The following is a 17,230-nucleotide window of genomic DNA, read 5'->3' on the forward strand; positions in this document are numbered from 1 at the left end:
GAAAGTCATCGAGTAAAACACAAGTGATTTCTGGCGTTCCCCAAGGTAGTGTTATAGGCCCTTTGCGCTTCCTTATCTATATAAACGATTTGGAAGACAATCTGAGCAGCCGTCTTCGGTTGTTTGCAGATGACGCTGTCGTTTATCGACTAATAAAGTCATCAGAAGATCAAAACAAACTGCAAAACGATTTAGAAGAAACATCGGAATGGTGCGAAAAGTGCCAGTTGACCTTAAATAATGAAAAGTGTGAGGTCATCCAGATGAGTGCTAGAAGGAACGCGTTAAACTTCGGTTACACGATAAATCAATCTATTCTAAAAGCCGTAAATTCAACTAAATACCTAGGTATTACAATTACGAACAATTTAAATTGGAAGGAACACACAGAAAATGTTGTGGGGAAGGCTAACCAAAGACTGCGTTTTATTGGCAAGACACTTAGAAAATGTAACAGATCTACTAAGGAGACTGCCTAACTACGCTTGTTCGTCCTCTTTTAGAATACTGTTGCGCGGTGTGAGATCCTTACCAGGTAGGACTGACGGAGTACATCGAAAAAGTTCAAAGAAAGGCAGCACGTTTTGTATTATCGCTAAATATGGGAGAGAGTGTCACAGAAATGATACATTATTTGGGATGGACAGCATTAAAAAAGGCGTTTTTCGTTGCGACGGAATCTTCTCACGAAATTTCAATCACCAACATTCTCCTCCGAATGCGAAAATATTTAGTTGACGCCGACTTACATAGGGAGGAACGACCACCAAGATAAAATAAGGGAAATCAGAGCTCGTACGGAAAGAGATTGGAATAATAAAGAATTGTGAACGTGGTTCGATGAACCCTCTGCCAGGCACTTAAATGTGATTTGCAGAGTACCCATGTAGCTGCAGATGTAAATGTAGAAAAGTTGTTGTTGTTTTTGTGGTCTTCAGTCCAGAGACTGGTTCGATGCAGCTCTCCATATTACTCTATCCTGTACAAGCTTCTTCATCTCCTAGTGCCTCCTTCAACGTTTATCCTTATGAATCTGCTTAATTTATTCATCTCTTGGTCTCCCCTCTACGATTTTTACCCTCCACTCTTTTCAGTACTAAATTGATGCCTCAGAACATGTCCTACCAACCGATCCCTTCTTCTAGTCCAGTTGTGCCACAAATTTCTCTTCTCCCAAATTCTGTTCAATACATCCTCATTAGTTAGGTGATCTGTCCATCTAATCTTTAGCATTCTTCTGTAGCACCACATTTCGAAAGCTTCTACTCTCTTCTTTTCTAAACTATTTATTGTCTATGTTTCACTTCCATACTTGCCTACACTCCATACAATACTTTCAGAAACGACTTCCTGACACTTAAATCTATACTCGATGTTAACAAATTTCTCTTCTTCAGAAACTCTTTCCTTGCCATTGGCAGTCTACATTTCATATCCTCTCTACTTCGACGATCGTCAGTTATTTTGCTCCCCAAATAGCAAAACTCATATACTACTTTAAGTGCTCAATTCCTAATGTAATTCCCTCAGCATGACCTGATTTAATTCGACTACGTTCCATTATCCTCGTTTTGCTTTTGTTGATGTTTATCTTGTATCCTCCTTTCAGGACACTGTCCATTCCGTTCAATTGCTCTTCCAGGTCCTTTGCCGAAATACTGCATTATTATAATTAAACATTCGCTACTTAGGCCAGTGTAGACGGAATACTATTTATCGCATTGGTATCCAACTTTATAGGAATGGTGTTCAGGCTGTGCGCTGCAGGATTTGTGTAGTTAGTAGTGTTAGTGTCATGACTGGCCGCTAGGTGTCGGTATTGGTTTGGCGACGTAGGACTGAGACACAAACATTACAGTTGCAGACAGTCAACATGGGCCTGGATAAGGTGAGCAGGGCTTTACTCGTAAAGCTGTTTTACCAAAATAGCAGCAGTAATGCTGCTGCTCTTAGCGGGTATCGACGCATTAACGGAATACGGAAAGATCCTCTTTCTGCACTGGGGTTGAAGTACACGATTCGGAAGTTCGAATGAACTGGCGATTTGGGAATTGCTCGTGGCAGAGGTCGACGGTCAATTGCGCCAAAAAATGTTGAAGTTACTATTGGTCTGGATGAGAATGCAGGATACAATCTGCGGTCTTCAAGCAGTGCACGATCTGTGTCACAGCGGCTGAACAGTCCATGGTCCAGCATTGTTTCGGGGACCAGTGCAGCAATTTCTAGTGCAGTCCCAGGTTGCCCTCACTATGAGCAACGTTTGTAACGTGGAACGCAAATATGGCACACAATTAACAAGTCTTACGGTCTCATGCAGAAATTAAAATGTGTTCCTTTCAATGGTATATTTGTTATTTCTCCTCCGCATGTCCTTAAAAATGTTTCCACAAAGATTCGCCCGTTTCTCATGTAGCGAAAGTTTAATTATAACTACCCTGTATTCTCAATACTGTCAACCCAAGGACTGGGTGTTTGTGTTGTCCTCATCATCTCATCATCATTCGAGAAGTGGCGAGACTGGAAATGGAAAGATTTGGAACTTGTACGGGCGCTGATGACCACGATGTTGAGCGCCCCACAAACCAACATCAACATCAATACCGTCAACATATACTACTCGTGTGAGGTCAAGTGTTGGCTGTTTGACAATATTCTCCATTCAGATGTTGACAGAGCTTCGTGAACCAGCCACACGATGTCACTGTATATGTTTACAGTTCGCCTTTACACATATCATACCTCAGATTCAATTTATCAAGTAGTCTTTTAACAGAAAACAGTTTTAATAGACCTAGCCGTGGTAAACATCGTATGCATCACTTTGCAATGGTCAAAGGAGGACTCTCTGTCTCACTGTTTACTTTATTAATCTGAAAATATAGTACAGTTTGGTAAATTACATTAACAGTTTGGAAAAAACGCTTTCGCTTCGAAAAATACGTCATATATTTGCAGTGACTAACAAGAGGTCTCCGAACCGCATGTTGTTTCACCAAATTATCATAAAACGTAAAAGCAAAAATATTTACGTTAATTCTGTGAACATATCCTCGTCAGGGAGATATAACTGCTCCACAGTTTTCCATAAAATTGCTCTAATTGTTGTATAAACAGGCAGGCTCAGAAGCAAAGTTATTTCTTTTAGAAATAACACGTTTCACCTGGTTAAGGCTTCATCAAATTTTCTAAAAAACTACCAAGAACATTTCATATCACAGACTGGAAAAGCGGTGGCTCAGAACTGACGATGAATGACCTATGTCAAAGGCATTTCTGTCGGACTAGATCCACTTGGAAATCGTGACCTCTAGCGAGCGAACCGCAACGTGTAGTGACGCGTACATCATATAAATCTGAATTACGAATTGTGTTTGATGACATTACAGAGCTAAAGTTCAAGCTTTCTAGAACTTGACCTGTTGCCATAATTCTCGAAGTTACTGCTTCTCTGTCGCCGACGGAGACTGATCCCTCACTAACATAGTTTCTTCCCTATTTTATTATACATAGACAGTAATAATTTATCGTACGAACCAGAACTGATCAGAAAATAGTTTATGAAATCATTCGGGAACGTGATTCTGATTACAGTCAACAAATGGGCATGCAAGAAGTCGCTCCTTATCCTCGACCTTTTCTCACCTGTTTTCTCACTTTCGTTGTTACCTGTTGTTACTGCTAATATACACTACTGGCCATTAAAATTGCTACACCAAGAAGAAATGCAGACGATAAACGGGTATTCATTGGACAAATATATTATACTAGAACTGACATGTGATTACATTTTCACGCAATTTTTGTTCATAGATCCTGAGAAATCAGTACTCAGAAACAACCACCTCTGGCCGTAATAATGGCCTTGATACGCCTGGACATTGAGTCAAACAGAGCTTGGATGGCGTGTGCAGGTACAGCTGCCCATACAGCTTCAACACGATACCACAGTTCATCAAGATTAGTGATTGGCGTATTGTGATGAGCCAGTTGCTCGGCCGCCATTGGCCAGACGTTTTCAGTTGGTGAGAGATCTGGAGAATGTGCTGGCCAGGGTAGCAGTCGAACATTTTCTGTATCCAGAAAGGCCCGTACAGGACCTGCAACATGTGGTCGTGCATTATCCGGCTGAAATGTAGGGTTTCGCGGAGATCGAATGAAGGGTAGAACCGCGGGTCGTAACACATCCAAAACGTAACGTCCACTGTTGAAAGTGCCGTCAATGCAAACGAGATGTGACCGAGACGTGTAACCAATGGCACCCCATAACATCACGCCGGGTGATACGCCATTATGGCAATGACGAATACACGCTTCCAATTTGCGTTCACCGCGATGTCACCAAACACGGATGCGACTATCATGATGCTGTAAACAGAACCTGGATTCATCCGAAAAAATGACGTTTTGCCATTCGTGCACCCCAGTTCGTCGTTGAGTACACCATCGCAGGCGCTCTTGTCTGTGATGCAGCGTCAAGGGTAACCGCAGCCATGGTCTCCGAGCATCAGTCCATGCTGCTGCAAACGTCGTCGAACTGTTCGTGCAGATGGTTGTTGTCTTGCAAACGTCCCCATCTGTTGAGTCAGGGATCGAGACGTGGCTGCACGATCCGTTACAGCCATGCGGATAAGATGCCTGTCATCTCGACTGCTAGTGATACGAGGCCGTTGGGATCCAGCACGGCGTTCCGTATTAACCTCCTGAACCCACCGATTCCATATTCTGCTAACAGTCATTGGATCTCGACGAACGTGAGTTAGCAATGTCGCGATACGATAAACCGCAATCGCGATAGGCTACAATCCGACCTTCATCAAAGTCGGAAACGTGATGGTACGCATTTCTCCTCCTTACACGAGGCATCACAACAACGTTTCACCAGTCAACCCCGGTCAACAGCTGTTTTTGTACGAGAAATCGGTTGGAAACTTTCCTTATGTCAGCACGTTGTAGGTGTCGTCACCGGCGCCAACGTTGTGTGAATGCTCTGAAAAGCTAGTCATTTGCATATCACAGCATCTTCTTCCTCTCGGTTCAATTTCGCGTGTGTAGCACGTCATCTTCGTGGTGTAGCAATTTTAATGGCCAGTAGTGTAATTGCTTCACACTGTTTCTTTTTGGTTTTCGACATCTTAATAATGTAAAATCACATTGCCAACTCACAGTAATATTGATGGTGTGTGGGTTGCTTCAAGATGTCGGAGGTCTGACAAATTAGTATTGCCAATAAATACTGAACGTGTCCAAGGCCCCTTTAGACGCAAGTCTGTGGTTATTCACGACACCAGACAAATTAAAACGGTTATCTGCGTCAGTGACATTGGCCAGACAGGGAGAGCCTCCGGCATCTGCATTTTGTGATCACATTTATTTTGTAATATATGCAGTTATTGTATCTGGCATGATTGATGCCTTCAGGGCATCTCTTATTTCTAATGAGACATCCATAGTGAGTTCTTTACACAATCGTTACCACTTAGCGCGTCCACAACGCCACAAGAACAGTCAGTGCTTTCCTTCTTCCCTATTCCTCCTTCGTACCGACCGCACGTAGCGTCGTCCTCTGTCAGTGGTGACATTCGGATGCGGTGGGTCAGCGATCCTCTGTCCCGACCGCTGTCAGCCTCCCAGACTTTGGGACCGCCACTTGTCAATGAAGCAGCTCCTCAATTATTGGCACAACGGCGCTGAGTGCATCCCGTTCCGGTCCTTCCACCAACGGAAAACTCCCTGCTGTACCGAGAGTCGAACCACTTTCGTCTTTTTAGCAGTCATACACTCTGACCGTTTACCTGCAGAGGCATATTTACTGACGTAAAACTTTGTAATAATGAAGGGGGCGAAAAATTAAATCTCTGTGAAGCTGCAGATGCTTAATACTGCTTGATAATGCTGTGACATCTCTCGTTCATTTTGTGAACTGTGTCTCTGTATAGCTCAAATGCAGAGGCTCTCGCAATACAGATACACAGAGCTGCAGGTATACATCACTTGCAAAAATATTTCTCCTTACTAATCTACTAAGAAGCGTTTCGCAGTCAAAGTGACAAAACATTCTAGATATCTCAATATAATTGGTTCCCGGGTAACTAAACTTTGATTTCGTCGCTTATTGATGGATTAAGGCCTCCAAAACGCATGGCAACTGAAAAGTTGAAGTTTAATGAGTCCTCACGTTGCATATACTTATTTTATGTTTTAATCGCATTTTTAAGTGCATCAACAATGCATTGTTACGATATGCCACTCATGCACGAGCGGATACAGTCGTATTTCTGGTACACCTGGTAACATTCAGAACTGTGACACGGAATAGTAACAATAGTAATGATAATGCAGGTAATATTATATAAATACACACGTAAACTACTACATACACCTGAGAATGACGTTGAAAACCTTCGAAACGCGTCGTCCATGTTAATAACAAAGTAGCTGACGCAGATATCAGTTTTAATTTGTGTTGTCTCAAGCTATATATTCAGGCTTCTATTCGAAACTTTCGAGTGCTAGAGAGAGAGAGGGGGGGGGGTGGAGATATTATATTACACCTGCTCATAGCTCTCTCCCCCCTCCCAATATTCCTCCCTTTTTAAAGTTAAAACCTTAATATAAACTGACAGAAATTTTCACCAAGCACTTTTCGCTTCTATTGGAAAAGCTTCCGCAATGATTATACTTCAGCCATTAGAAATATATTTTTATTATCTTTTGGCCGCTATATAAAACAGTTTTGCTTAAGAAAGAGATAATTTATACAAGCTAAATGCACCGTTTATTATTCCTATTTAATTCAGGTCAATTATTTATACAATTCCTTTGCTGTATATTCCCACTCGGCCTCTGTAGGTACGTGCAAACAAGACAGTTGATTAAAGTGCTGTGTAAACTTGTTTTGTGCATTTTATTGCTCATTGGAAGTGCAACAATAGATTGTTGGAAGTTCATGAAATACGCCGTCAGGTGGCACAACGAACGCCCTCAGGTGTTTCAAATACACCCAGACGGAAGAACTAGGAAAGTATTAACTTGGTGGAGACAATGGAGCTGTTTTCTTTGTTAGATTTTAACCGCTTATTGCGGTTCTTGTAGTCATCGTCTTTGCGTAATGCAGAATTTCGTATTCTTCACAGTTTGCAAATAATCATTGTAATGGTAGCTACAGACTACATACACTTTGACTCATTTTATATTTAAAGGAACAATAACTACAAGCAAGTGAAGCGACAAGCGTATCACTGAAAACTTTTATAAAAGCCAAGTCCACACTATTACTTTTAACAAAGATAAAAGCTTCCCTAGTACACAGTCAAAAATCTTACAACTGGGATTTTATAAAATATCTTGCTCAAATAAACGGGTCTGAACAATATCACTCTACTTCCATGTAAGAAAACAAGCTTCAGATTTATTGCAGGAAAAAATACAGCAGAATTTAAAAGGAAAAGCGGATCATGGAAATTATAGCAAAGGAAATTTGAAATGTGCCGTAGAATCTCTCAGAAATGGTTCGTCTGTAAGAATGCCTCCCAAAATTACGGCATTCTTTGGAAGGCCTTTGGAAGGAAGATTAAAAACAATATTTCCGCAATATGGGTCAGGAATACATTTTGACGGTAGTGTCAATGGCAAGGTCATGAGAGCCATCACGATCAAATTATAGAGGTAAATGACAAATACGCCGTGACAGTGTAGAATAAAATAAATGAAAAGTGGGGTGAAGTGGCCATTAGGCGAACAGAAAGATAAATTAATTGTGATCTTCAACAAGCCATGTAAAATGGTGCTAATATTGTAACCAATGTATTAGGACATGCAGAAATACGTTCTGGAGACTGCACTGTTACTCTAAATATGTTGTACTTACGTTCTAAAATTCTTTCTTAAGTGATTTATATATTGCCTCATATCTTTCTGCAGCAATACTTGAAGTGGTACACTGTGGATGCAGTATGGCGCAAGCTCGAGTAGATGTCGCCTGTTGGTAGAAAACCTAAACATGAGACCATATGTACGTGGAATGGTGTTTATTAAATGGGTGTCGTGTTTCCGAATATGAGGCATTACTTTCATAAAGACGAGTGATATACTTGATAGTACGTTCTCAGGTAATTTTCATAGATCTCTATGTCCTAGCATTGTAGCTCAAGAAGGAAATTCTGTTGAACACATCTAGCTTTACTTCTCGCTGTCCACACGCGCAACCATCCCTGTTTCTCTGTATTTTCGAGCAATGCACACGCCGCCAACATTACACTGCATGCTCCATCACAAAACATTAACTGTCCGAGATCCATTCACGAGCAACTACGGCAAAACTTTTACGTTAGTGTCAGGGCTCCAGTGAAATGCAATGATCAAAGAAGTTTAACAAGCCACTGACACAGACCTCTGAGAAAAAATTCTACAAAGTAATTCGGTTACGGACAGGAAAATTTCGCCAAAACGATAACACGAAAAATAACGAGAAACAAGCGATTTTTAACGAAATAACGCGAAATCGACAATTTATACGACATATCGCGAAATGTATAATTTAGCCAAACAAAAATGTTATAAATCTGAGCACGGCATTTATCTAATATTCGTAACTGATAGCCATTGAACGTTAAAGCTACATGTTCACTTATACCATTCTCAAGGCTGAGGATCGCGCATAATCTTAAGATGTCAGTTCAGTCTCCCGTGTAATTATCTTTGACGTGACGACGAAAATAGCACCGAAATTAGAAAAAATAACAACACATTTTGCAAAAAACGTTGTATCAAATATTGCGAAAATAACACCGAATTCGGCAAAAGAAATCACCGAACGTGACAAAAAATGAATCTGACCATAAAATGAACTACTGGCCCTTAAAATTGCTACACCACGAAGATAACATACTACACACGCGAAATTTAACCAGCAGGAAGAAGATGCTGTGATATGCAAACGCTTAGGTTTTCAGAGCATTCAGACAAGGTTGGCGCCGGTGGTGACACCTACAACGTGCTGAGACGAGGAAAGTTTCCAACCGATTTCTCATGCACAAACAGCAGTTGAGTGGCGTTGCCTGGTGAAACGTTGTTGTGATGTCTCATGTAAGGAGGAGAAATACGTACCATCACGTTTCCGACTTTGATAAAGGTGGGATTGTAGCGTATCGCGATTGCGGTTTATCGAATCGCGACATTGCTGCTCGCATCGGTCGAGATCCAATGACTGTTAGCGGAATATGGAATCGGTGGGTTCAGGAGGGTAATACGGAATGCCGTGCTGGATCCCAACGGCTTCGTCTCACTAGCAGTCGAGATGACAGGCATCTTATCCGCATGGCTGTAACGGATCGTGCAGCAACCTGTCGATCCCTGAGTCAACAGATGGGGACGTTTGCAAGACAACAACCATCTGCACGAACAGCTCGACGATGTCTGCAGCACCACGGACTATCAGCTAGGAGACCATGGCTGCGGTTACCCTCGACGCTGCATCACAGACAGGAGCGCCTGCGATTGTGTACTCGACGACGAACCTGGGTGCACGAATGGCAAAACGTCATTTTTTCGGATGAATCCAGGTTCTATTTACAGAATCGCGATGGTCGCATCCGTGTTTGGCGACATCGCATTCGAAGCGTGTATTCGTCATCGCCATACTGGCGTATCACCCGGCCTGATGGTATGAGGTGACAACGAGTGGCCGAGCGGTTCTAGGCGCTTCAGTCTGGAACCGCGCGACCGCTGCGGTCGCAGGTTCGAAATCTGCCTCGGGCATGGATGTGTGTGATGTCCTTAGGTTAGTTAGGTGTAACTAGTTGTAAGTTCTAGGGAACTAATGACCTCAGCTGTTAAGTCCCATAGTGCTCAGAGACATTTGAACCATTTGAGGTGCCATTGGTTACACGTCTCGGTCACCTCTTGTTCGCATTGACGGCCCTTTGAACAGTGGACGTTACATTTCAGATGTGTTACGACCCGTGGGTCTACCCTTCATTCGATCCCTGCGAAACCTTACATTTCAGCAGGATAATGCAAGACCGCATGTTGCAGGTCCTGTACGGGCCTTTCTGCATACAGAAAATGTTCGACTGCTGCCCTGGCCAGCACATTCTCCAGATCTCTCACCAATTGAAAACGTCTGGCCAATGGCGGCCAAGCAACTGGCTCGTCACAATACGCCAGTCACTATTCCTGATGAACTGTGGTATCGTGTTGAACTCTGCATGGGCAGCTGTACATGTACACGCCATCCACACTCTCTTTGACTCAATGCCCAGGCGTATCAAGGTCGTTATTACAGCCAGAAGTGGTTGTTCTGGGTACTGATTTCTCAGAATCTATGCACCCAAATTTTGTGAAAATGTAATCACATGTCAGTTCTAGTATAATATATTTGTCCAATGAATACCCGTTGTGAATCCTGATGATCCTTCCGGAATCATCATGCCTCACATGGGAGGCATTGTGACATTACAGCCTTTATCACTGCGATTTTTAACATGTAAAAGTTTTTTTTTCTGTATTCGCGTCAGTATGTGCGAACTTTTAACATATACCAATGAATATTGTAACGAGATATCTTTGCCGCGCTCCTGAAAAGCGCAGAATATCACGATAGCTATAAACTGTTATACGCTGCTATCGATCAGTAAAAAAACGATGCACCTATGTTTCAAAATAACAATTGCCAATTTTTACTTCTGCAGGGAGCCGCACCGCTCTCTGGCTGTTCTTCTGTGAATGTGTTGCGAGTCGGACGCAAAAGTATTGTGCTCCATACTGATATAATCATTTTATTGTAAATTTAAGAGTTTAAGTGATTAAAAATATATGTAGCCACAAAGAAGCGAGAATGTGTATCATGAAAATTCGCTCCACCGCCACATTGGGTGGCCATGTTAATGTAAGTTTCCGTTTCATAATATAATACTTGAAGTCTTGAAGTTTATTTAATTTCAAAGAAAATCTCTCAACCTTATTTTCATTAATTATACTTGTGATAATCTTTTCTGTTTAAAAGATTTGTGCAGCTTATGATCCAGCGTGTGTTCTGTCGGAACAGGAGGCTGTCGTGACGACATCGTTATAGTATTTATTCCAAGTTCTTTTAGTTCCGTTTATATGTTCGTACAAATCCAATTAGTTGGTCCCTTAGGTTTCTTTCATGTAACTTCCGTCTGTTTTCTCCGCGCGATCTTCCTCCGAAAAAAAAAATTCTGTTCATTTTTTAGTAATTTTCGATATCGCGAATGAGAAAAGACAGCCGCCTCCTGCTCCGAACGGAACACCACGACTTTTCTAACGTCGGAGAGTACCGCACGAATTTTCCGCTAAAAGGTAATAGAATTTCTTAAAGCTGGATCAATTACACATGTTGCTGCTGTTCTCCGACAAATCTGGTGTGATTAATAGTAATTTATTCTGTCACGACAAAAAGAACCAATTTTATTTTTACCAAAGCAACAAAGCTTTCAATTAAATTACTAAAAAAAAATCATACCAGACCGTTTATCATCTGCACTTCTTGTTGGTATAGCAATTTTAATCGCCAGTAGTTTTTTTCCCGTGTCCCTGATCCCAGGCCTGGTCAGTTTGAGCCACTGTATAATAGTAGCCAGAAGCATACCAGATATATACGATATGCATGGCCTATCAAAGCTGAATATCCGCTTGGTGGATGTGAGAACTGATGTATGTCCCTGTATTCCTTGGGTACATCCCCGTGGAGAAGTGACGAGACGCCTTTCTGCTCTCGTCCTCTTTCACCGTGGCTGCACTTGAGTTCTCCGATCAGGCTGAATCATTAATACCTGCGGGATGGTCGGGCCATCACCGTCCATTGTCCGACACGCCGGCGGGCGCGCGCCTCGCATCCTGAATGCGGCCCACGTGGGGTGCCGGCTGTTGCAGGGTGGCCGCGGTATTCCCGCCGTGTCACACACGGGCCGCGGTCCTCGCAGCCGCGCCACGCCACGCACGTCACGTGACTGACTTGCTCAAAGGCGCGCTGCCACCAGATGGTTGACTCACGGGCGAATGCCGGCCGGGTTTTACCTGCGGTCAGCTTCCCGATCGATTGTCGGCCCGCCCGTACGGGCCCGTGACTTGCAGTTAATTGCTCTCTTCTCGGGACCGTCGCCACTGCGGAAGCGGCGCCGGCAAAGAAAACGATAGACGCGAGCCACCTGTGTCACACGTCATTTAGCGTCTCCAGAAAACACCGCGCTCGGGCTTGTTTACTGACACGTGAAATAGGAAGTTGTGTTGTGAATTCCAGAGAAAGAGGCGAGGTCTGCGTAGTGTTCATTTTTCATGAGTAGACGAGCCCGCTTGATCTACAGCAGGGCTTCCCAACCTTTTCAGCTGGTGGACCCCTTCTTCAGTCGAAAATCCATGGCGGACCCCTAGTCAGTCAAGAGCACAGTAACTTTAAATTTCAGAGCGAAACACATGGGAACTGAAAGCTTCTTAATGCAAGTTCCATGCAGCGCCGGCATTAGGGTGGGGCGACCCGGGCGGTCGCCCAGGGCGCCGGGGCCCAAGGGGCGCCACGTACTAAACGCATGTAAAAAAAAAATTACAATTTACAATCACCCATTTTTGTTTTGTTTTGTTCGCTTTAGTACAGGGGTGCTTCAGAAAAGAAAAGAAATATTTGGGATATACGAGCCTGTTTCAACCACATTTTACGCATCTTTTCTTTGTTTGGAACACGCAAAAACAATTTTCTGGAGTTTTTGTAGATGTACAGTGCAGTACTACGCAATATTTTTAGACAATTTCCCAAAACGTGAATGCCCAAACAATATATCACTGCTATACTGACTGTTACGGCAGCGACAGCAGCATGCTGGACTGACGTCACAGGCTACACAAGACTCACATGGAGCGTCTTAGCGGGTTTTCAGATTATTTGGATTTCATTTCCATTTAAAAAAATAAAATACTCAAATTTACGATGGAAAAAACCATGTTATGATCATAAGATGAGGCCATTAACCACTTAAGACGATTTCTAGAAAACAGTCAAATACCGCGTTGCAAAGCACTGCCAGGTTCGCTATTTATACAATAAAGAGCGCCAACTGGACGACTCGCCCGGGGCACCTGGATGGCTAAGGCCGGCCCTGGTTCCATGTTCCCAATGACTCCCCCGCCCCCCACCCGAAGTATCAATAGTCTTTGGTTTAGAGATGAATGAAAACAACTTGAAGGTCAAAAATCGACTTCTGAAATAGGTAGTGCACTGACAAAGCAAGTTTAACATTTAATCATGCCTGGGGCCGCATACGTGCCAGCAAGCGCTGTGATTGGTCGACAAACCTCGCTTCGCGCATGCGTAAAAGGTTTCAGTGCATCTACCGCCGTGAGCCGGCGCACAAACGACCCCGTATTGTTGGGAAACAGTCAATCAGAGTAGCCGCATTATCCGGCACTAAACTGTGTCTGCGTTCTCACTTAGGAATCGCAAAGGCTGCTTGGGAATACGACCTGAAGTAAAAGTACACCTGTTCTTCACACGAAAAAAATAGTGATGAATTTTATTTTCACATTTTTAATCAATAATTTTACTCATTATTTTACACGATTTGCTGAAGGGTGGCCGCGAACCCCCTAGAAAGAGCCGCCGGGCCCCTAAAGCTGTCGGCACACGGACCGTTCTGTCGAACGTTAACGTTGAGCGTGCCAAGTTCAACGTGCTGCTGAACGCTCAGGAACGATGCGACTTGTGCATACGGTACGTGGGCCCCAACGTGGTATACGCGATCGCAACGCGCTCCAGCGGCAGTTGAGGGATGTTTCTAGTTCGTAAATCACACTGTTTACTCAATGGACGCGCGTAAAATTCTCACGTTAGCTCTATTAAAGCGCACATTTCCTCCATCGTCCACGAAAAGGAAATTACTATGTCCAATCAATAAGGGCACAGACTTACAAAAGTTCCATTACAAACAGTGCGGTACAAATTTGGAATACTTTTCCGCATAAGATAAACATTATTTCATCATTCCCACATTTTAGTAAAACCCCAAGGTCAGCCTTACTTGATCACTACCCAGTAGCAGAATCTTTGCGACACCTGAATTACGAAGCGTAAAAGAAAAAGAAACAAAGCTGTCCTGTAGATTAAGCCAATCGAACAAAATCACCCCTCAAAAAAGGTGAATTTATATTTACATAACATCAAATTATAGCATTTACTTATATTAAACTAATAATAGAGTATCAGAACCTAATAAAAACACGAATGTTACGAAAAAAAACTTAGAAGTGTTATGACGCGAACCACCGCCACAATTAAAACTCATTATTGTACAAAGACGCTCCTCATTATGCTAATCCTACCACACAATCCCTGTATGTAATCATATTGTATTACCCATGCTATAAACGTTAATCGTACATTATTATGTTACTAATTGAAATTTAATTATAACAAATTGTACCAAGGATAATACGTTTTGGGTGGATCTTCAGTGTGTCGCTGTCTTCAAATAGCCTTTTCTCATAATACGCAAGTTACAATAATTCTTTTGTAACGAATATGATGTTTCTCATTATTTTATTGGAACAAATCACACAACTAACAACGAATTTTCCAGTGATTCTCAATTTGCTGGTGCTCAGAAACGGCAAATATACATACAGGCTTGAAATGAATGCCAATATGGCGCCTCACAACTCTGTACTGAAGGGAGACGGCGTGCGTGTGACGTAGATGGCGTTGTGCCATCTCATTGGTTAACGCTCAGACGCACGCTCAGAATATCTGATATGCCAGATATTGCTCTGCACGTTCGGAAAGACTCCCGAATGTTCTGTTCCACGCTATGACGTCAGAAACTCGGCACGCTCAACGTTCAACGTTCGGATGCACGGTCCGTGTGCCGACGGCTTAAGGGGTCCGCGGACCACACGTTGGGAAGCCCTGATCTACAGTGATCAGCCAAAACATTATGGCTACCGGCCTACTATCGACACAGACCCGTCCAGGCGATAGCACCGTCACCGGGCGAGGAATGACTTGTTTGTCAGACAAGCGCATGCTGCATGTCGTATCAATGGGCGTGCTGACCGTGTGTAGAAATGGGGAAGGCGCACGATCTTTCTGAGTTTGACCGAGGGCAGATTGTTATGGCCCGAAGGCTCGCCACGAGCATTTCGGAAACTGCACGACTTGTCTGGTGTTCGAGGAGTGCTGTGGTGAGTGTCTTCAACACGTGTCCAAATCAAGGTGGAACACCGTCCAGGAGCCGCGAGGCTGGGCAGCCACCCCTTGTAATATCCACGACACTATGTTCTAGCCACAAGATGTTAAAATGAATTAAGTGTACAAACTTCAACAAATATTATCGATGTTGTTGTTGTTGTGGTCTTCAGTCCTGAGACTGGTTTGATGCAGCTCTCCATGCTACTCTATCCTGTGCAAGCTTCTTCATCTCCCAGTACCTACTGCAGCCTACAACCTTCTGAATCTGCTTAGTGTACTCATCTCTTGGTCTCCCTCTACGATTTTTACACTTCACGCTGCCCTCCAATACTAAATTGGTGATCCCTTGATGCCTCAGAACATGTCTTACCAACCGATCCCTTCTTCTAGTCAAGTTGTGCCACAAACTCCTCTTCTCCCCAATTCTGTTCAATACCTCCTCATTAGTTATGTGATCTACCCATCTAATCTTCAGCATTCTTCTGTAGCACCACATTTCGAAAGCTTCTATTCTCTTCTTGTCTAAACTATTTATCGTCCACGTTTCACTTCCATACATGGCTACACTCCATACAAACACTTTCACAAACTGACACTTAAATCTATACTCGATGTCAACGAATTTCTCTTCTTCAGAAACGCTTTCCTTGCCATTGCCAGTCTACATTCTATATCCTCTCTACTTCCACCATCATCAGTTATTTTGCTCCCCAAATAGCAAAATTCCTTTACTACTTTAAGTGACTCATCTAATTCCCTCAGCATCACCCGACTTAACTCGACTACATGCCATTACTCTCGTTTCGCTTTTGTTGATGTTTATCTTATATGCTCCTTACAAGACACTGTCCATTCCGTTCAACTGCTCTTCCAAGTCCTTTGCTGTCTCTGACAGAATTACAATGTCATCGGCGAACCTCAAAGTTTTAATTTCTTCTCCATGGATTTTAATACCTACTCCGAATTTTTCTTTTGTTTCCTTCGCTGCTTGCTCAATATACAGATTGAAAAACATCGGGGAGAGGCTACAACCCTCTCTCACTCCCTTTCCAACCACTGCTTCCCTTCCATGCTCCTCGACTCGTATGACTGCCATCTGGTTTCTGTACAAATTTTAAATAGCCTTTCGCTCCCTGTATTTTACCCCTGCCACCTTTAGAATTTGAAAGAGAGTATTCCAGTCAACATTGTCAAAAGCTTTCTCTAAGTCTACAAATGCTAGAAACGTAGGTTTGCCTTTCCTTAATCTTTCTTCTAAGATAGTCATAAGGTTAGTATTGCCTCATGTGTTCATACTACGTATAAAAAAGACTGTATCGTGTAAAAATGAAGATAATTATTTCATTTTTCCATAATAATTTAATTTCTGTGTGAATTAAAACTATTATCAGAGAACTACATTCAAATACAACTACAGTTATGATTTTTTTTTATCTGTGATATTTGTGGTTCAGTTGTTCTTCCTGTGCTAACGTATGAACTGTTCGGACGTGAGACGTGTGAGGGCTGTAAAGAGAAAGCCTGTAACTATATTGTGAACTATTATTTGAAAAATAGAGTCGCTATTGTCTAGACGTGGATTTGTATTTATTTCAGTTGTAATCCAATCTAATTAATGTTTTTAAGTGTTAATTTTCAGCTCCGCAATTAGGAGCATGGCCGGCCGGTGTGGCCGTGCGGTTCTAGGCGCTTCATTCTGGTACCACGTGACTGCTACGGTCGCAGGTTCGAATCCTGTCTCGGGCATGGATGTGTGTGATGTCCTTAGGTTAGTTAGGTTTAAGTAGTTCTAAGTTCTAGGGGACTAATGGCCACAGATGTTAAGTCCCATAGTGCTCAGAGCCATTTGAACGATTTTGAACCAATTAGGGGCGCAGCCATTAGCGTTAGTAACTTACAGCAGAATTTACTAGTAGCTGCTATAAAAAATATGAAGTATTTTTCATTGAGAGTAATTTTAAATGCTAAAGAATAGAAAGCAAAAGGTTTAAAGATTTTTATCTGAATATATTAACTTAATATAAAAGGAATGGAGAA

This window comes from Schistocerca cancellata, chromosome 7 (assembly GCF_023864275.1).
Source record: "Schistocerca cancellata isolate TAMUIC-IGC-003103 chromosome 7, iqSchCanc2.1, whole genome shotgun sequence".
Taxonomy (NCBI): domain Eukaryota; kingdom Metazoa; phylum Arthropoda; class Insecta; order Orthoptera; family Acrididae; genus Schistocerca; species Schistocerca cancellata.